We start from the raw sequence: 22,246 nt of genomic DNA on the forward strand, positions 1-22,246 counted from the left end.
AATACAATAATTTTACCATGTAATGGTAACCAAATGCTTCTACTTAAGATCAATTTAAGGAATCATTCTAGAGAGAAAAAATGCAGATACTATAGGGTGGTTAACAATTGAATCCCATGGGTTTTCTGATGTACTTCACTCGAAGTCGTATTCAATATATAGTGATTGCATTATTCTCTCCTAAGTTTTCTAGAAAATTGCTAGGCATTATGAACTCAACCAATGTTGATTTGATTAATCCCACAGGTTTTATAAAACATTGCTACCAGACTTGTGTGGACTAAGATGATTTAAATATCAAGGAGTATATAAACAGTGCTTTGTTTGATAGTTCATAGTTCTTTAAGATTGGGGAAAAGGAACATTCTTAGACATCTGTGGATTCAGAGAAACTTAGGCATAAACCGTAGTTCTGGAACTTTTAAATTGAAAGAATTTGGGTGTTTATGTAACCTCTCTGAAATTTTGTTTTCTCATCTTAATATCAGATAACAATCTCTACCTCATGGAATTCTGATAATTAAATAAGGGAATTCTGTTGAGTGTTGATACACTGCCTGGCACATGGGATGCAGTCAAGAAATGGTAGTTAAGAAAAATATGATCATAGTTCAATAATCTTGAATGCACTATAGTATACCTTTATTACAGTGTATGTATGTCTAAACTGTGTTTGCATATTTATATTTACACACACATACTTTGAGTTTTAACAAATTGTCCTGAATGCATAAGAGCCTATATATTCTACAGTTACCACTGAAAGAGTGAATCCTGTAGAAATACTAGTCACCCTATGATCTAATAAATCACTTCTTGCCACTGAGAACATAGAAATCCTAAGGACAGAGTGATTGCCAAAGGTGGATATATGGCCTTGACTCTGGATATTAATGAGGTCAGCATCAAAGAAATCAAATTTTATATAATCTCGATGCACAAGGTACAAGAACAGGAGACAGTGCCACAGAAATTTTCTTCACCATGTAGAGCAAATGTTGTTTGGTTTCAAAAGAATCAGCATTTCTATTTCAAGACTTTTATGCTGCTGTTTTCCAGTGAGGGTGAGATTATTTAGATTCCTTCGAGGACTTCTCTGTTGGCATTGTCCCCTTGCACTCAGAATCAGGACAACAGAGGATATCTCTTAGGGGTTCAAAGCTTTATGCTATTTCCAAATGACAATTTAATGTAGAACAACACACACATATATAAATAATTTTGGAGTGAATTATTCTTCAGATTGCTCCAGGCACTTCTCTTCATAAACGAATCACTGTTGCAACAACTATGAGTTACATATTCAGCTGGATTTTTTGTGTGTTTGTTTATTTGGCTGTGCTGGGTCTTAGTTGCGGCACGTGGGATCTTCGTTGGCGCATACAGTATCTTTTAGTTGCGGCATGCGGACTCTTGGTTGCGGCATGAGAACTTGTAGTTGCGACATGCATGTGGGATCTAGTTCCCTGACCAGGGATCAAACCTGGGCTCTCTACACTGGGAGCACAGAGTCTTAACCACTGGACCACCAGGGAAGTCCCCTCATCTGGATTATTGATAGAGTAAAACTATTTCAAAAATAGAATCTTTTAATTTTTAGAGATGATATAGTCTGCTTGGGCTGCCATAACAAAATACCACAGACTGGGTGGCTGAAACAGCAGATATTTTTTAACAGTTCTGGAGGCTAAAAGCCCATGATAAAGATGCTGACAAATTCTGTCTCTGGTGTGGTTGCTCTTCCTGGCATATGGACAGTTGCCTTCTTGCTGTGTCCTCACATGACCTTGTGTGTGTGTGTGTGTGTGTGTGTGTGTGTGTAGAAAGTGTGCTCTGGTTTCTTCTCCTTCTTAAAAGGACACCAGTTCTATCAGATAATGGCCCCACCCTAATGACCTTACTTAACTTTTACATACTTCTAGGGTCTATCTCCAAGTATAATCACATTGGGCTTTGAGGTTTCATCATATGAATTTGAGGGCAACCAGTTCAGTTCATCCCAGAGGTAATTGTTTTTCTGTGCCAAAGAGTGAAGTGAAAGTTAAAAAAAAAACAAAAACTTTCTATGTTATTTAATCTATAAACAAGAAAATGTGGTTTATTATAGTCATCTAAGACTAAAAATATCTTTGGATCTTTGAGATGGGAGGCATTTGAAATTACTGAATTCATATTTCTTCCACTTTGAAGTCACTGTGCATGAAAAAGTGTCTTTCAAGTGAAGGGATCAAATCTAAGAACTTGAAAATTAGAGTGTTTTGTATGATGGAGGAATTACATCATTGTAAAAATTGATTTCCATGTGTATTCATTGTTATCTAGGAATGGAATGTATTTGAAAATTAGGTTGAGGAATAAGATGATTACTCTTTTGAGTTGTATCTGTTTCTGCTTACTATAATCGAGCCAATTCACATTTTTTCAAGGCTATATTCTTTTACTTTGTGAATCACTGTGAATTCAACAGGGAAATGGCATACTCTTAAAGATTCTGGAAAACAGAAAGAAGAGAATGTTTATTTGAAATAAAGCCAGCAGAAGCCATGGAGTCCTAAATCTGCTATTCTACCTGTTTATTTTCCTGCCTCCCTCTCTCTCTTTTTTTATCCACTTTTTTCTTCCTCCTCCTTTCCCTTCTTTCCTCTGATATCAGCTCTTGAGCTAGGTAATCATTGTATTTCTCAAGTATGATAGTCTAAGTGCAATTCTTTGAACATTTGTATAGTACTTCTTTCTACTACACAATAGGAACTTTTTCTATTAGGTAAGTCAGTTGATGGGTGTTTGGGATTACTGATGGGTAATAGCATTGATGGAGGCTCAGCTTAACTCTTCGTTTTATCTTTAAACTTTTTCTAATATGTGTGTTCTGTGTCACTAGAATAATTTCAGTTTCTGGTGATTTGATGCCTTTACAAAAACAAAACATACTCCAAAGGAAACAAACCTTTGAGACATGTACCTTTGTATAAAATAACTTTAAATTGATTTGTAAATTTTTTTCTCATCTTGTGTGTTTATAGACTAAAGGATAAGCTCTTGAGAACTGATCTAATTTTGTGGATGACAGTTTAATTGGTTGAAAATTATTTTAACTCATTTATCTACCTTTTTTTAAAATTTTATTTTACTTTTTTATACAGCAGGTTCTTATTAGTTATCTATTTTATACATATTAGTGTATATATGTCAAGCCCAATCTTCCAATTCATCCCCCCACACACACCACCCCCCACCCCCCGCTTTCCCCCTTTGGTGTGCATCCTTTTGTTCTGTACATCTGTGTCTCTATTTCTGCCTTGCAAACCAGTTCATCTATACCGTTTTTCTAGATTCCACATATATGCGTTAATATACGATATTTGTTTTTCTCTTTCTGACTTACTTCACTCTGTATGACAGTCTCTAGGTCCATCCACGTCTCTGCAAATGACCCAATGTTGTTCCTTTTTACGGCTGAGTAATATTCCATTGTATATATGTACCACATCTTCTTTATTGATTCATCTGTCAATGGGCATTTAGGTTGCTTCCATGACCTGGCTATTGTAAATAGTGCTGCATTGAACATTGGGGTGCATGTGTCTTTTTGAATTATGTTTTTCTCTGGGTATATGCCCAGTAGTGGGATTGCTGGGTCATATGGTAATTCTATTTGTAGTTTTTTAAGGAACCTCCATACTGTTCTCCATAGTGGCTGTATCAATTTACATTCCCATCAACAGTGCAAGAGGAATCCCTTTTCTCCATACCCTCTGCAGCATTGGTTGTTTGCGATTTTCTGATGATGCAGATTCTAACCAGTGTGATGTGATACCTCATTGTAGTTTTGATTTGCATTTCTCTAATAATGATAGTGATGTTGAGCAGCTTTTCATGTGCTTCTTGGCCATCTGTATGTCTTCTTTGGAGAAATGTCTGTTTAGGTCTTCTGCCCATTTTTGGATTGGGTCGTTTTTTTAAATATTGAGCTGCATGAGCTGTTTATACATTTTGGAGATTAATCCTTTGTTGATTCGTTTGCAAATATTTTCTCCCATTCTGAGGATTGTCTTTTCATCTTGTTTACAGTTTCCTTTGCTGTGCAGAAGCTTTGAAGTTTCATTAGGTCCCATTTGTTTATTTTCGTTTTTATTTCCATTACTCTAGGAGGTGGGCCAAAAAAGGTCTTGCTGTGATTTATGTCAAAGAGTGTTCTTCCTATGTTTTCCTCTAAGAATTTTATAGTGTCCGGTCTTACATTTAGGTCTTTAATTCATTTTGAATTTATTTTTGTGTGTGGTGTTAGGGAGTGTTCTAATTTCATTCTTTTACATGTGGCTGCCCAGTTTTCCCCATACCACTTTTGAAGAGACTGTTTCTTCTCCATTGTATATCCTTGCCTCCTTTGTCATAGATTAGTTGACCATACGTGCGTGGGTTTATCTCTGGGCTTTCTATCCTGTTCCATTGATCTATATTTCTATTTTTGTGCCAGTACTATATTGTCTTGATTACTGTTGCTTTGTAGTATAGTCTGAAGTCAGGGAGTCTGATTCCTCCAGCTCTGTTTTTTTCCCTCAAGACTGCTTTGGCTATCCAGGGTCTTTTGTGTCTCCATACAAATTTTGAAAATTTTTTGTTCTAGTTCTGTAAAAAATGCCATTGGTAATTTGATAGGGATGGCATTGAATTTGTAGATGGCTTTGGGTAGTGTAGTCATTTTCACAATATTGATTCTTCTAATCCAAGAACATGGTATATCTCTCCATCTGTTTGTGTCATCTTTGATTTTTTTCATCAGTGTCTTATAGTTCTCTGAGTACAGGTCTTTTACCTCCTTAGGTAGGTTTATTGCTAGGTATTTTATTCTTTTTGTTGCAGTGGTGAATGGGATTGTTTCCTTAATTTCTCTTTCTGATCTTTCATTGTTAGTGTATAGGAATGCAAGAGAGTTCTGTGTATTAATTTTGTATCTTGCAACTTTACCAAATTCATTGATTAGCTCTAGTAGTTTTCTGGTGGCATCTTTATGATTATCTATATATAGTGTATTTATAGTGTCATCTGCAAACAGTGACAGTTTTACTTCTTCTTTTCCAATTTGTATTCCTTTTATTTCTTTTTCTTCTCTGATTGTTGTGGCTAGAACGTCTAAAACTATGTTGAATAATAGTGGTGAGAGTGGACATCCTTGTCTTGTTCCTGATCTTAGAGGAAATGCTTTCAGTTTTTCACCATTGAGAATGATGTTTGCTGTGGGTTTGTCATATATGACCTTTATTATGCTGAGGTAGTTTCCCTCTATGGCCATTTTCTGGAGAGTTTTTATCATGAATGGATGTTGAATTTTGTCAAAAGCTTTTTCTGCATCCATTGAGGTGATCATATGGTTTTTCTTCAATTTGTTACTATGGTGTATCACATTGATTGATTTGCATATATTGAAGAATCCTTGCATCCCTGTGATAAATCCCACTTGATCATGGTGTATGATCCTTTTAATGTGTTGTTGGATATTGTTTGCTAGTATTTTGTTGAGGATTTTTGCATCTATATTCATCAGTGATATTGGTGTGTAATTTTCTTTTATTGTAGTATCTTTGGTTTTGGTATCAGGGTGACAGTGACCTTGTAGAATGAGTTGGGGAGTGTTCCTTCCTCTGCAATTTTTGGAAGAGTTTGAGAGGTTGGATGTTAGCTCTTCTCTAAATGTTTGATAGAGTTCGCCTGTGAAGCCTTCTGGTCCTGGACTTTTGTTTGTTGGAAGATTTTTAATCACAATTTCAATTTCATTACTTGTGATTGGTCTGTTCATATTTTCTGTTTCTTCCTGGTTCAGTCTTGGAAGGTTATACTTTTCTAAAACTTTGTCCATTTCTTCCAGATTATCCATTTTATTGGCAAAGAGTTGCTTATAGTAGTCTCTTATGATGCTCTGTATTTCTGCTGTGTCCATTGTAACTTCTCCTTTTTCATTTCTAATTTTGTTGGCTTGAGTTCTCTCCCTCCTTTCTTGATGAGTCTGGCTAAAGGTTTATCAATTTTGTTTGTCTTCTCAGAGAACTGGCTTTTAGTTTTATTGATCTTTGCTGTTGTTTTCTTTGTTTCTATTTCATTTATTTCTGCTCTGATCTTTATGATTTCTTTCCTTCTGCTAACTCTGGGTTTTGTTGGTTCTTCTTTCCTTAGTTCCTTTAGGTGTAACGTTACATTGTTATTTCAGATTTTTCTTGTTTCTTGAGGTAGTATTGTATTGCTATAAACTTCCTTCTTAGAACTGGTTTTGCTGTATCCCATAGGTTTTGGATCATCATGTTTTCGTTGTCATTTGTCTCTAGGTATTTTTTGATTTCCTCTTTGATTTCTTCAGTGGTCTCTTGGTTATTTAGTAACGTATTGTTTAGCCTCCATGTGTTTGTGTTTTTTATGTGTTTTTCCCTGTAATTTATTTCTAATCTTATATATTGTGGTTGGAAAAGATGCTTGATATGATTTCAATTTTCTTAAATTTACTGAGGCTTGGGTTGTTATCCAAGATATGACCTATCCTGGAGAATGTTCCGTGTGTACTTGAGAAGAAAGTGTAATCTGCTGTTTTTGGATGGAATGTCCTATAAATATCAATTAAATCTATCTGGTCTGTTGTGTCATTTAAAGCTTTTATTTCCTTATTAATTTTCTGTCTGGCTGATCTGTCCATTGGTGTAAGTGAGGTGTTAAAGTCCCCCACTATTACTGTGTTACTGTCGATTTCCTCTTTTATAGCTGTTAGCATTTGTCTTATGTTTTTAGGTGCTCCTATGTTGGGTACATATATATTTATAACTGTTATATCTTCTTCTTGGATTGGTCCCTTAATCATTATGTAGTGTCCTTCCTTATCTCTTGTAACATTCTTTATTTTAAAGTCTATTTCATCTGATACGAGTATTGCTACTCCAGCATCCTTTTGATTTCCATTTGCATGGAATATCTTTTTGCATCCCCTTACTTTCAGTCTGTGTGTGTCCCTAGGTCTGAAGTGGGTCTCTTGTAGACAACATATATATATATGGGTCTTGTTTTTGTATCCATTCCGCCAGTCTGTGTCTTTTGGATGGAGCATTTAATCCATTTACATTTAAAGTAATTATCCATATGTGTGTTCCTATTACCATTTTCTTAAGTGTTTTGAGTTTGCTTTTGTAGGTCCTTTCCTTCTCTTGTGTTTCCCACTTAGAGAAGTTCCTTTAGCATTTATTGTAGAGCTGGTTTGGTGATGCTGAATTCACTTAGCTTTTACTTCTCTGTAAAGCTTTTGATTTCTCTGTCGAATCTGAATGAGATCCTTGCTAGGTAGAGTAGTCTTGGTTTTAGGTTCTTCCCTTTCATCACTTTAAATATATTGTGCCACTCCCTTCTGGCTTGTAGAGATTCTGCTGAGAAATCAGCTGTTAACCTTATGGGAGTTCCCTTGCATGTTATTTGTTATTTTTCCCTTGTTGCTTTTAATAATTTTTCTCTGTCTTTAATTTTTGTTAGTTTGATTACTATGTTTCTCGGTGTGTTTCTCCTTGGGTTTATCCTGCCTGGGACTCGGCACTTCCTGGATTTGGGTGGCTATTTCCTTTCCCATGTTAGGGAAGTTTTTGACTATAATCTCTTCAAATATTTTCTCGGGTCCTTTCTCTCTTCTCCTTCTGGTACCCCTATAATGCGAATGTGGTTGCATTTAATATTGTCCCAGAGGTCTCTTAATATTGTTCCATACCAGTGAATTCCACCACTCTGTCCTCAAGGTCAGTTATCCATTCTTATGCCTCAGTTATTCTGCTATTGAATCCTTCTAGTGTATTTTTCATTTTAGTTATTGTATTGTTCATCTCTGTTTATTTGTTCTTTAATTCTTCTAGATGTTTGTTCTTTAATTCTCCTAGGTGTTTGTTAAACATTTCTTGCATCTTTTGATCTTTGCCTCCATTTTCTTTCTGAAGTCCTGGATCATCTTCACTATTATTATTGTGAGTTCTTTTTCTGGAAGGTTGCCTATCTCCACTTCATTTAATTGTTTTTCTGGGTTTTATCTTGCTCCTTCATCTGTTACATAGCTGTCTGCCTTTTCATTTTATCTGTCTTTCTGTGAATGTGGTTTTCGTTCCACAGGCTGCAGGACTGTAGTTCTTCTTTGTTCTACTCTCTGCCCTCTGGTGGATGAGGCTATTTAAGAGCCTTGTGCAAGCTTTCTGATGGGAGGGACTGATGGTGGGTAGAGTTGGGTGTTGCTCTGGTGGGCTGAGCTCAGTAAAGCTTTAATCTGCTTGTCTGCTGATGGGTGTGGCTGGGTTCCCTCCCTGTTGGTTGTTTGGCCTGAGGCAACCCAGCACAGGATGCTGCAGGCTCTTTGGTGGGCCTAATGGCAGACTCTGGGAGGGCTCATGCCAAGGAGTATTTCCCAGAACTTCTGCCAGTGTCCTTGTCCCCACAGTGAGCCACGGCCATCCCCCGCCTCTGTAGGAGACCCTCCAACACTAGCAGGTAGGCCTGGTTCAGTCTCCTATGGGGTCACTGCTCCTTCCTCTGGGTCCTGATGTGCACACTACTTTGTGTGTGCCCTCCAAGAGTGGAGTCTCTGTTTCCCCCAGTCCTGTCAAAGTCCTGCAGTCAAATCCCACTAGCCTTCAAAGTCTGATTCTCTAGGAATTCCTTCTCCCGTTCCCGGACCCCCATTTGGGAAGCCTGACGTGGGACTCAGAACTGTCACTCCAGTGGGTGGACTTCTGTGGTATAAGTGTTCTGCAGTTTTTGAGTCATCCACCCAGCCGTTATGGGATTTGATTTTATTGTGATTGTGCCCCTTCTACCGTCTCATTGTGGCTTGTCCTTTGTCTTTGGATGTGGGGTATCTTTTTTGGTGAGTTCCAGTGTCTTCCTGTTGATGACTCTTTAGCATTTAGTCGTGATTCTGGTGCTCTTGCAAGATGAAATGATAGCGGTCCTTCTAGTCCGCTGTCTTGAACCAATCTCCTTATCTGCTTTTGATTTCGGTTTCCCTCTAAAGCTATTTACAGAATGACTGAAACTCAAGCCTTGTATATGATAAGCTTTAGCAATGTATTTCTTCTGTAGACAGTAGGATCAGTCTACTGTTATTGAATTTACTAGTTAAGGACAGTACAAATAAAGTCAGACATAAAGGTGATGGATAAATTATTTTTATACTGAAGTCCATATTCCCTCTGATCTCTATTACAGAGAATTGTGTTTCTCCAGGAAAAGAAATGGATCAAATGGGGTAAAATTTCTCATAACATTTCAGTCAGAATTTCCATACATTTTAATGTAAAATATGTACTGCATTTACTGGATATTCTGTACATACACAGATAAGTATAAATGTATACGAGTATATACATGTAATTTTTTTCAGGTAACCTCTTGAAGAAGCCAAGAGACTTAAGTTTACATTAGAGAGTCTAGTTTGTTGATGGCTATATACTCCAAATGTAGAAACAGTGTCTGGCATGTGGAACTTGTTTAGTGAACATTTGGTGAATTGGTAATACAGGAGTTCACATTTATTAATCATGTATTCCATTGACTTTTATGTTAATAAACATCCCCAGGTCTACCTGGAGATAGTTGTTCTTCCCAATCTGAGTTCAGGGAGGGGAGTGTTCCTTAAAAATACATCTTTCTGTGCCTTTAAGTTGCAGTTAGTCCTATAATCAATAAATGTTAGTAAGCTTAAGAACTTAAAATAAAGGACTTACCTGGTGGCACAGTGGTTAAGAATCTGCCTGCCAGTGCAGGGGACACGGGTTTGAGCCCCGGTCTGGGAAGATCCCACATGCTGCAGAGCAACTAAGCTGGTGTGCCACAACTACTGAGCCTGCACTCTAGAGCCTGTGTGCCACAACTACTGAGCCCGCACGACACAACTACTGAAGCCCGTGTGCCCAGAGCCTGTGCTCCACAGCTAGAGATGCCAGTGCAATGAGAAGCCTGCTCACCGCAACAAAGAGTAGCTCCTGCTCACCGCAACTAGAGAAAGCCCGCGCGCAGCAAAGAAGATCCAATGCAGCCAAAAATAAATGAATACATAAATTTATTTTAAAAATTAAAAAAGAGGGCTTCCCTGGTGGCGCACTGGTTGAGAGTCCGCCTGCCGATGCAGGGGACACGGGTTCGTGCCCCGGTCTGGGAAGATCCCACATGCCACGGAGCGGCTGGGCCTGTGAGCCATGGCCGCTGAGCCTGCGTGTCCGGAGGCTGTGCTCCGCAACGGGAGAGGCCACAACAGTGAGAGGCCCGCATACCGCAAAAAAAAAAAAAAAATTAAAAAAGAAAAAAAGAACTTAAAATGAGAAGCAAAAAATTTCTGGGTAGCTGTTGGCTCATTTGTAGTGTACATTGAGTCAGCAGGGGTTTATTAAGAGTTGTGAGCCTTCTGCCAAGAACTTCCCTAACACTCCATCAGTGGCCCTGTGAGTGGAGTGACTGTTAAGGTTCTGAGATTTAAGCAAGGCAGACTGGTTCAGGCTGGGCCTAAAGAGATGCTATATGGTACCTGGATTCAGTTAATATGTAACCGAAAGGTTGACTAAAGTCCACATTTAGATGTTTTCTTCTTAGGGGTACTATTTTTAGGATATTTCCATATTCAACTTGATCTATAAAGATGTTAGGGAAGAGCATTGTGTTTTGGTTTTATAGACGTTTATAATTTGCTTAATTTGTTCTGCCTCTGCCATGGTTATATTACTGTTCTTAAAAAGTAGATGAGGTATCTAATTATTTCAGTGTTTCCTTAACTTTTATTGTAAAGTCATTTATTACCAAACATCTCTTTGAGGCCGAAGTATTCCTCTTCAGGAATGTAATGTTTTAAGGTGTTGAGTTATCATAGGCACATACAGTGTACAGGTTTCTTGAAAGAGCCAGCTAGATGGGGAGGAACTGGCTTCTGAATAAGGCTTAAATAATAAGAAGATACCATTTATGTGGTGAACAGCAAGCATTCTTAGTTTTTGTTTTTGTTTGTTTTTTTTTGTGGTACGCGGGCCTCTCGCTGCTGTGGCCTCTCCCGTTGTGGAGCACAGGCTCCAGACGCGCAGGCTCAGCGGCCATGGCTCATGGGCCCAGCCGCTCTGCGGCATGTGGGATCTTCCTAGACCGGGGCACAAACCCGTGTCCCCTGCATCGGCAGGCGGACTCTCAACCACTGCGCCACCAGGGAAGCCCAAAAGCATTCTTAGTTTTGCCACACTAATTAGAAGATTAGAGAGAGTGAAACCTACAGAATGTGAGATGTATCCATGTGCAGAGGAGTATATGTCCATCTGTCTATCCAGGCAGCACCCAGATGGGCACAAATTGAAACTGAACCATGCCCTTAATATTGTTTTTGAATATCTGCTATGTTTTCAGCTTTGTTAGAGTTTCCATGTCATCAAATGGGTGTATTATATAAAGAGAAGATAGAGAAAAGTTTGAAATCAGCAGTCACTGTCAATCCCCTATTTAAATCCCAAACCTCTTCCTATAGCAGTCATTTTGTCCTGCCATTTGATGACGCATACAGTTCATCTTTCAGTTCATTTGGTGAAATGAATACTTAAAGGAATGATAGTTTTCAAGTTCGAAGGTTTAGTTTTTCCTAACATAATGGGTGTTGCTTTTCCTTATTATTCACTGATAGTTTCACTTTTTAGAGAACATAAGATAAATCTATCTTGTTGATGGTAAAGGTGTCCCAGTTATGTCTCTTTTTTATGAATTTTTACCTAATCATCAAAGACATAGAATTTTTAACGATTACTTCTATTATTATAAACTATTCCATACATTAGAGTTTATAATGTGCCTGTGAAAAATATTTTAGAACTTTTACTTCCTAATGCTTATAAACATTCTTATTCTTGCCTCTAGATTGTCAACTGCATAATGATCACTATTGCGTCCTGGAGATTCCTATGAATAGGTAGAAACTTAAAGATTTCCTTATAGAAGACACATTTAAATGGATCATTTTTTTCAGCTGTAATTTGATCTCAGAAGCATAGGCTGTGGAGGCAGATGGACTCTACACAAGACTACATCTAACTCAGTTGTTTACTGATTGGGCTGTGAGAAAGTTACTTAACTTCATCTGTGAAATGGGGTGAATACTGACCATGTAAGGTTCTTAAGAGGATTAAAAGTGCTGCAGGGTACACTGCAACTCAGCACATTGGCAGGGTTGCTAAGAAAACGTTTGTACTCACAATGACAGTGGGTCAAAAGTGCCCTTTGACTTTTTTTTTACTGCTTTAACTGTTCCTTGAAATGGAATTTCAAGCATGTTATTGTCTCTATTCAAAACAAGGGAAATGTCATTATACTGCACATCTTATATTAAAAGTCTATAGAATACAGGATTGGCTTGCTTTAAGCCATTAGGAAAGAATAACATTTATTCTTTATATTGTTAGATATCTTAAAATATTTTCTATACAATCATAATAATAGATGTTTGAGTTTAATTATACTTCGCCCAATTTAACTTTGCAATTTTATTAAAGCGTAATCAAAGCTCAAATATATGAAAGTATTAGGACATAAGTCATCTATCATTCAGTGGATTATAGTTATTTCAGGAATATTATCACCTCATACTGTTGGTATTAACAAAATTATCACTTCAAACAACAAGTAAATTATTTAAGCATAATAGTACATTTTTATAATTACACAATTTTCTTCAAAGACTATAATTATTTTAACAAAACAAGGAGCTATATTATAAATTCTTAATGAATTTTAAAGTATGAGAGCTATTTTTGTAAATTGATTATCTCAACCTGATAACTATAAAAAATTAAAAAAATTTTAAACAGCTGTGAACTCATGACCTTAGTCTGTTATTCCATAACTAGAAAAGCAAAATTTCCCTTCATTTTAGGTCATTGGCTTAGCATTTCACAATGAATTGATTCAAGAGAAGAAAGTATTTTTCTTTCTAATAATTTTCATGCACATGAGCACGAAGCAGTACACCTTTGTCCTTTGTCCCTAGTAACTTTTATTTATTAATTTTGAATATCTCTAGTGTATCTAAACTGGTTTTGAAGATAATTTAGGACCATCTATGAAAATACCTTGGTTCCTTCAAAAAGCTGCTCTGTAAGTTAGCGCGTATGTATTAGGTGTTTGTGATCTTTTTATAGCAATTTTGCCTTTTCCTAGTCAAATATGTGAACTTTCTAACCATAACAACTATGGATTTTATAGACTTTAGTTATATATTTTTTCAATTATTAGTGTATTGTATATTGAAATTCTAAACCTTTCTGGCCCACCTATAAGAGTGAGGAGTGTTGGCACTCTTTCTCCAGCTCTTGTGTTCCTTTTTAGAACCTGAACTCCCTATAGTAATCTCATTGGAAAAATGTTTTATTTAAAGATAGAGTAGGGCTTCCCTGGTGGCACAGTGGTTGAGAGTCCGCCTGCTGATGCAGGGGACACGGGTTTGTGCCCTGGTCCGGGAAGATCCCACATGCCGCAGAGCGGTGGGGCCCGTGAGCCATGGCCACTGAGCCTACGCGTCCGGAGCCTGTGCTCCGCGACGGGAGAGGCCACAACAGTGAGAGGCCCGCATACCGCAAAAAAAAAAAAAAAAAGATAATGTAATATACTTTCTGCTCCTCTATTTGTTTATCTGATAAATGTTTACTATGTGCAAAGTGTTGGACACTGTCAAGGTCACGATGTGATAATAGAAGGCAAACTAATTAAGTAGAATAAAGGTAGATAAATAAACCTCATTAAGAGTTCTGAGGAAGATCTAAAATCCCAGGTAGGAATATCAGGGAAGACTACACAGAGGAGTAAATACAGAAGTCTGGAGAAGGCGAATACAGGCATACCTCATTTTATTGTGCTTTGCAGATATTGCATATTTTACAGATTGAAGGTGAGACAACCCTATGTCGAGTAAGTTTATCAGCATCATTTTTTTCCAACAGCATTTGCCCACTTTGTGTCTCTTTGTCACATTTTTGTAATTCTTGCAATATTTCAAACTTTTCCATTATTATTATATTCATCATAATGATCTGTGGTCAGTGATCTTTGATGTTATTATTACAAAAAGTTTATGACTTGTTGAAGGCTCAGATGATGGTTAGCATTTTTTAGCCATAAAAAATATTAAGGCATGTACATTTTTTTAGGTGTAATGCTGTTGCACACTTAATAGACTACAGTATAGTGTAAACATACTTTTATATTCACTGGGAAACCAAAAAATTTGTGCAACTTGCTTTATTATGTTGATATTTGCTGTATTCAGGTGGACTGGATCCAAATCCACAATATCTTCGAGGAATGCCTGTAGACTCCTTTTGCCATTTGGATGGGATGTTTGTGAGGGTAAAATGGGAAATTTTGGTCGCAAGCTAGATGTAAGAGGGTCTTAAAAGTCACAGTGAGTTTACTTTTTTTTTCTTAAAGGCAGATAAACCACTGAAAATTTTTGAGTAGACAATATAAATGGGATGGATTGGAAGGGAAAAGAGGTAGGCATTGGAAAGTTTGGTTTGGGGGGCTTTAGCATACATATCCTAGGTAAGAAGAAATTTGTTTTTCTAACAGGATTTGAGAGTTGTAAATAGGACCATCGTGGGAGACATTATGAAGGTTATACCCTGTCTGGATGTATCTTAAAATATTTTGGATTGAGGTATCCAACTCACAAAATCAAATAAATCTCCCAGTTTGCAAGGCAAAAATTAATGGATACTCACTTTTAAGGATTCCTTCAATGATTTTCTCAAATGTCTGATGCCTACTACTATTTAGCCTGTGTGTGTCTGTTTCTGTGTGTTTTTAGTGATTGTAAGTTTAGCTTTCACTCTGTTTCTCAAAGAATACAAATCCTGTCTTATCGCTTGAACCAAACTACTAATGTGTAGAATTTAGCAGCAGATTGAACTTGTGTTGGGGATGTAGAAGGAATCATAAGAGGGAAGGAAGTGGTGGAGGTGTGTTGAAAAGGAAGTCAGAGGTAGGTTTTTAATTTAAGTGTAGATGTTTAGATAATCCTACTACCAGATGTAGAGAGATAGTAGTAGAAACTGATTTATGGGAGGGGAAGGTGAAGTTTGGGATGGATTGGATTTGAAATGCAGAGAGTATCCATCTGATTATGTATAGGATGCGTTTATGAATTTGATGTGAGTTTGGAAGAGATTCCAGTTGAAGATGGGTATAGCTTAGGAGAGGGGTGGAGCTGAAACTTTGAAAATTGGTGAAAGTAGAAAATATGGCTAAGACAGAACCTCTGAAAACACCTACCTACTTGTTAAGAGACGTCTAAAGGAAAGAAGAACAGTCAGGTCTTTGGTGGGAAGAGCAATATAGTGCTAAGGAAGATGGGAGAGTTTTCAAGAAAAGTAGAGACAGTTAATGCTTAAAAAAGGTGTTTGGGGAGACTTCCCTGGCGGTCCAGAGGTTAAGACTTTGCTTTCCAGTGCAGGGGGTGCAGGTTCGATCCCTGGTCGGGGAGCTAAGATCCCACATGCCATGTGGCCAAAAAACCAAGACATAAAACAGAAGCAGTATTGTAACAAATTCAATAAAGACTTTTAAAAAAATGGCCCACATCCCCCAAAAAAATCTTTTAAAAAAATTAAAGGGTGTTTGGGTTAGGTGATCCATGGGTCCTTTGGAGAAAGCAGTTTTTAAAATAATTAATTCATTTTATTGAAGTATAGTTGATTTACAACATTATATTGTACAACATAGTGATTCAGTATTTTATACATTATACTCCATTCGAATTTATCTTAAAATATTAGCTATATTCCCTGTGCTGTACAATATATTCTTGTAGCTTGTTTATTTTATACATAATATTTGTACCTCTTAATCCCCTACCCTTACCTTGCCCCTCCTCCCCCTTTCCCTCTCACCAGTGGTAACCACTAGTTTGTTCTCTGTATTTGTAATTATGTTTCTGTTTTGTCATATTCATTTATACTCATTTGTTTTATTTTTTAAATTTCACATAGAAGTGATAATGTACAATATTTATCTTTCTCTGTCTGACTTATTTCACTAAGCATAATACTCTCTAGGTCCATCCATGTTGTTACAAATGGCAGAATTTCATTCTTTTTTATGGCTGAATAGTATTCCAATGTGTGTGTGTGTGTGTTGTGTGTGTGTGTGTGTGTACACACATATATATATACACACATATATACCACATCTTCTTTATTCCTTCATCTGTTGATGGACACTTAGGTTGCTTTCATATCTTGGCTATTATAAATAATGCTGCTGTGAACATTGGGGTGCAGATATCTTTTTGAATTAGTGTTTTTATTTTCTTGGGATGTATACTCAGGAGTGGAATTGCTGGGTCATATGGTAGTTCTATTTTTAGTCTTTTGAGGAACGTTCATACTGTTTTCTGTAGTGGCTGCACCAATTTGCACTCCCACTAACAGTGTACCAGGGTTCCTTTTTGTCCATATCCTCGCCAACATTTGTTATTTGTAGACTTTTTGTTGATAGCCATTCTGATATTGTGGTTTTGATTTACATTTGGAGAAGCAGTTTTTGTAGAGTAGTCAGGGAAGAAGCCAAGTTGTATATATGTTTTCAATATTCCCCCTTTCATTTCCACTTTCTTGATTCTATTTTTAGCTGAAACTGTGTTGAGCCACTGTCTTCATGGAGTAATCTATAATGACTCAAAGCCACTCCCTGGGAGCATAGAACTCATCTTCGATAAATATACTTTTAATATTCTTTTCTTTAAATGTGTTACCTAAGACTGTTTCAAATCAGATCTTATCCAGATGCTAATATTATTTCCTCAGATACACCAAGTGTGACTTTGTTTAAAATATCATCAGCAAACATACTTTCTAAATGCCTCACCCGTAGGACTTACATTTATTATAATTGACATTACAGAGGGATAAGTGAATTCCCTGTCATTGCCAGTTCTTCTTTTACTCTAAGTACACTGGTACTTTTAGAAAGGCCTACTGTTTTAATAAAGATCCTGTAGAAAGCTCTTGGGATTAGTAGGGCCACCTGCATATGAAATTTCTAGGTTAGAATCAGATACATAGCCACTTTTGTTTCCATCTGCAGACAATAGTTGTAAGGGTATAAAAGACTCACCCTAAGTAGTAATAATGATTATCACTTTAAAGAACTGCAGTAGTTATTATTTTCATTTCATGTGCTAATTTCTGTATGTGTGTGTGTGCTTATTTTTTTTTTCTTATCTTCACAATGACTCTTAGATGTAGGTATCATTACTCTTATATTATATATATGAGAGAACTGAGGCTCAGAACATTTAAATAAATTGTCTGAGCTTCTTGAGTAATTGAAGACAGAGCCAGGATTCAAATCAGCTCTTTCTGACTTTCAAAGACCATGTTCTCTACATGGCCAATGCAGGTTAATGATGTAAATATTTGAAATTTGAGCTTTAACAACCTTGATGGCAACTACTTGGTCCAGTAGAGCCCAAATGAAGCCCAATGCCTTATTACTTTCTTACCTTTTCCTTCCAACTAGGGATGAATAGTTTCATTTGCTTAAACATATCGCCATTCTCTACTGTTGATTGTCAGGCTCTCTTCTGTATATTTAATTCCCTTATTTATTTAATCTTCACATCAACTATTTGAAAGATAGATGTATTTCCCCCTCAATGTTTTATTTTGAAACTTCAAACATATAGCATATGTTTATACTCACCACCTAGATTTAACCATTAACATTTTACTATACTTATTTTATTACATACCTATAATCTGTGCATCCATCATCAGTTCAATTTCTTTTTGATGCATTTAAAAGACATCACTGCAAATCCCCTAATTACTTCAGCATGTATATTATTGATTGTAGCTCAGTATTTATGTACAAGTATTTTCTTTTGATGTAAAATTTACATTCAGTGAAATACACAAATCTTAAATATATATTTTCTGGATTTTGATAATCTCATATATGTACCTGTATAACCCAAATACTTATGAAGATATAAAACATTACTATTGGTAGGTGTCTCTCTTTACTCCCATTTTGTACCTGAGGAAACTGAAACACAGAGCAATTAAGTAATCTTCCCTAGGTCATACTGCTAATAGGGGCAGAGCTGCAAGCTCTGGCAGTCTGGCTGTAGGGTTTGTGCTCTTAACCACACCACCATACTGCCTGTGGGTTATCCTCACATGTTCAGGTATCCTTTTACATTCATGTGTACAAATGTAATTTTGTTTTTAACTTAAGTGTGTGGACACAGAAGTAGTATGCTTAGGATCAGTGAGTGTAGAAATGCTGTTCTAGAGATACATTGGCTTCTTACAAGAAGTTTATGGCAAGAGAAACTAAGAGGGAAAGAAGTACCCTTCGTGAAAATACTATGGTGAATCTCTGTGTAATAATTGTGTCTTAACTGGCATCATTGATTAATGTTTCCACATATAAAGTGACAATTTTTTAAAGACAACACTGAGGTTCAGAAAAATCCTAAAGTGCCACTTGAAACAGTTAAAGGTAAATAATGTTCAGGATAGTTTTGTATTAAGCATATTTTGGCTCTGTTATAATTATTAGAAAATTGTTCATCTATGCGTGGTATATGTAGTACCACTTGCCTTGATACCTCAGACTCCAAAATAATATAATTAAACCAATTTGGGATATATAGTTGTGAAATTTGTAAAGTTTTTAGCAAAGAAACTGAATGTAATTCTTTGGCCTTTCCAAATAAATTGCATAAAAATATGAATAAAGATTGCAATAAATGATATAAATTTTTTTTGTTTGTAATACTTAGGTGTACCATCCTTATGAGAAGAAATTGTGTTATCTTTCCTGCATTGTGTTCATACCACAAGCCGTATCTTAAATTTGACCAGTTCCCTTTGTTCACTATTCAGTTATAAAAAAGCACTGTCATATGTATTTTTTAAAAAACCCTAAGTATTGCTCAAAAAGCTATTAAAAAACACATGTAGTTAACAGAACCTAGCCAGTCGCTAGAGGGCAGAACAGTACTATACTTTAGGCCTGATTTGACAATTTAAAAGATTGCTGAACATGGGAAAATATTGATACACAATTGAATAGAAATTTCTTTGTGGTCTTATTGTCTTGCTGTGAAATCCACTCACATGCTTATTACACGTATATCAAAGGAGCTTTTCTGACAATTACAGAAAATTGATTACAATTGATTGCTTCTAAAAGGGCATGATTATTTAAGAGAGCATCTGAATTCCTCAAGAGAAAATACTAATGGTTACAAAGAGTGGTGCATTAAATCATTGCTACTATATGTAGTACCCTGAAATAGAATTGCAGTATAGACTTTAGGTACGACATTATGAGAGAACATGTTTGAGACAGGTTTACTAGTACTTAGATGTAAGAACTCATTGAAATGTGGAGCTTTTGATCTTTCAGCTGAAATTTGTTGAATCACCAAAACTTTGAAATTACAGTTGCAAAAGCAATGAACTAACTCTAGCTCCTTTTTTTAAAATGTTAAAATTTTGTCAAGTGCCTGTTTATGTAATTTCCTTTCTGTTTGAAATTTTCTGTCATTCTGATATAGTTTTATTCTGCTTTATTTTTTTCTGATAGATTTTTTAAAATAAATGAAGCTCTGAAGTAAAGTATCCTAGTGAGTAACCTCAGCAGTTCATTGTCTGAACAGATAGAAAGTTTTATCTTGAATGTGTAGTTTGAACTTTATTTTATAAAAACAATTTGGATTTATATATGATTCATTTCTAATAGAGAACATAGGACATCAGAAAAAGCACTGGAGTTTGGAATCAGAAGATTTGGGGCCCCAATTATCATATTCTTGCTTGTGACCTTGGGCAAGTCACATTACCTCTCTGAAGTAACCAGTTTCTAAACTGAAGAATTAGAAAAATATTTCCTTATTTACAGCTGCGTTAATATGAGAATCATGTTTGTATCTGTGTGTTGGTCTCCAAAGATGCTACCACATAAAGATGAATTTTAATAGATAAAGTTACAAGCTCAGAAAAACCTTAGAAATAACTTTGAAGTGGTCAGTTATATCATAAATTTAGTTAACATGAATGTACCTATTATAGGAGTCAATATTACCAAAAATGTGGTTTCCAACCTAAAACCCAAGTTTGGATTGCTGACCTCTTCCCTGTCTCTGAGTGTCTCTCGTAACTCCTGACTCTTTGACTCCTCTCACTCTGTTCTGTCCTCTGTTTATTTCCATGTTCCCTCTCTCTGTGTTTCTCCTGACTGTCTTTGGTCTCTCTCTGTGTTTTTCTTGTCCCAGGCACCCTCAGGAAGACCCCAAGCCTCTAACGGTACCTGGTATCATCTCCAGCATGTTTGTAGATGTGGAGGAGTCACTGGGACATTGAGAAATACCAGAGGCGAATTGTTCTGCTGTAGTAAGTCAATCAGCATTTATTAAGTGACTACTGTTTACGGAGCACAGTTGATGGTGCTTTGGGCAAAGAAGAATGAGTTAGGGCATAGCTCAGAAGAAATAAACTTGTAAACACTTTTCAGTGGCTCTTGCAGGCTGGACACACTTGCAGATGAAAACAACACTGAAGTACAAGGCTGACAAATAATTATATAAGTGAGTTGTGTTGTATGTGTGCCGAAGAGGCCCAGAGTTAATGGAGTAGAGAAAAGCAGGTGGTATTAATCAGGTTTCCTGCATGAGTTTAAAATTAGGTTTTGAAGTATTATTGGAAGAAAGATGAGGAAAAAGAGGGTGGAAGTGAGTAATTTCTCACTTGGCAAGCCTGTTTGCTTGCTTGCGAGTGAGTCCCCTGATGGGAGGGCAGTGAAATGAGAATGCTGTGTTTCAGCCTACCAGCAGCTAACTTTCCTTAAACTTCCAGTCTTAGAGAAAGTCAAGTTATGAAAAGAAGTACAGCCAAATTGAGAATTTCCATAAACATACTTACATCTGTTGCCAGTTTTAGAATTTATAGAATTTAACAGTAAATTGTGATTATGAAGTAATAATGAGGTACTGTGACATAAAGTTAATACAAACTGTCAATATTAGAATATGATCTAGGGATGCATTATAAATGCTAAGATGAATTAAAATAGTAAACTTCAGTATAACAAGTCAGTTATGTGTTTATGTTGGAAATTTATCTGTGCTGTTGTATTTTAGATAGTCCTACCTACGGACGCACCATGGTTTTCAGAGTTGAATATGGTTTGAATTCTACTGCTGCTAACTATGTAATGTTGGGCAATCTACGTAACAGACATCTCAGTTTCCTCCTATGTGAACTAAAAATGAAAATGTTTACCTCAGAGAGTTTGCTTTGTGAATTAAAAGAGATAATTTTATAAAGTCCTGAGTGTGTGCTAGGTACTTGTTACTTGCAGATACTTAAAATGTACCTTTAAAATAGTTTGTTAAATATAGTGTTATTTCTGAGAGCTTTTTAGAAATAGAAGTAACCCCATAGTCTTTAGAAAATGCTATATATACAAGGAGTATTTATAACATGTGAATAAGATACAAAGAATAACATTAACATGAATAACTGAGTACCTACCACTAACTTAGGAAATAGAGCTATGCCTGGCCCAGATTCCATCACCTCTCTTTAACTACCACCACAATCCTGAGGGTTGAGTTTATTAATTCCATGTTTTCCTTTATAGTTTTTTCCCACGTTTTATGTATCCCCTACGTTGTTTTGCTTGTTTTTGAATTTTATATAAATAATATACTATATGTTTTCTTTTGCAACACCTATTTTGCCTCTCAGCGTGTTTGAGAGATTCATCCTTGCTTATACCTGTAATTCATTTATGATCACAGTAATTCATTTATGATTTCATTGTATGAAAATACCACAATTTATTTATCCACTTTCTTTTGTTGGCTATTTAGATTGTCTCCAGTTTTGTTATGGGAGATAAAACTGCAAAGGAAAAAGTCTTGAGAGTCCTATTCATGCCTCTTTATGAACATACTATTTCTCTAGGATGTATGTTCATGGGTAGAAATGCTAGGTCAATCCAACCTGAAACTCTGTAGGATCATGGCAAATGGATTTACATAGAACTTGTTACATCTTAATCCTCCCTCTAGCTGAGTATAAGTGTTCTCATTCTGTATCTCTTATATAGTTCTTTAAAATGACTAGATTTTTTAAAAATTAATTTTGTAAGTTGCCTGTAACACCATTTTAGCAATAATCCTGATGACCTTTTTAAAATTAGTTTTATC

The 22,246-nt window shown here is 36.2% G+C and overlaps 1 protein-coding gene across 11 annotated transcripts in view; it reads left to right on the forward strand.

Annotated features, from left to right (window-relative positions):
• The window catches only part of BBX (BBX high mobility group box domain containing), a 290,971-nt gene that overhangs the window by 128,405 nt on the left and 140,320 nt on the right, over positions 1–22,246 (forward strand). For 2 of the 11 annotated variants that reach the window (XM_081235762.1, XM_081235764.1), the window contains one exon: positions 20,309–20,426. The exons of the other annotated variants lie outside the window; for them this stretch is intronic. The gene's annotated coding sequence lies outside the window, so the exon portion shown is untranslated. The remainder of the gene's footprint in view (positions 1–20,308; positions 20,427–22,246) is intronic. 11 annotated transcript variants of the gene reach the window in all.

This window comes from Mesoplodon bidens (genome assembly GCF_964165515.1).
Source record: "Mesoplodon bidens genome assembly, chromosome: 5".
In the NCBI taxonomy this organism is placed as follows: Eukaryota; Metazoa; Chordata; class Mammalia; order Artiodactyla; family Ziphiidae; genus Mesoplodon; species Mesoplodon bidens.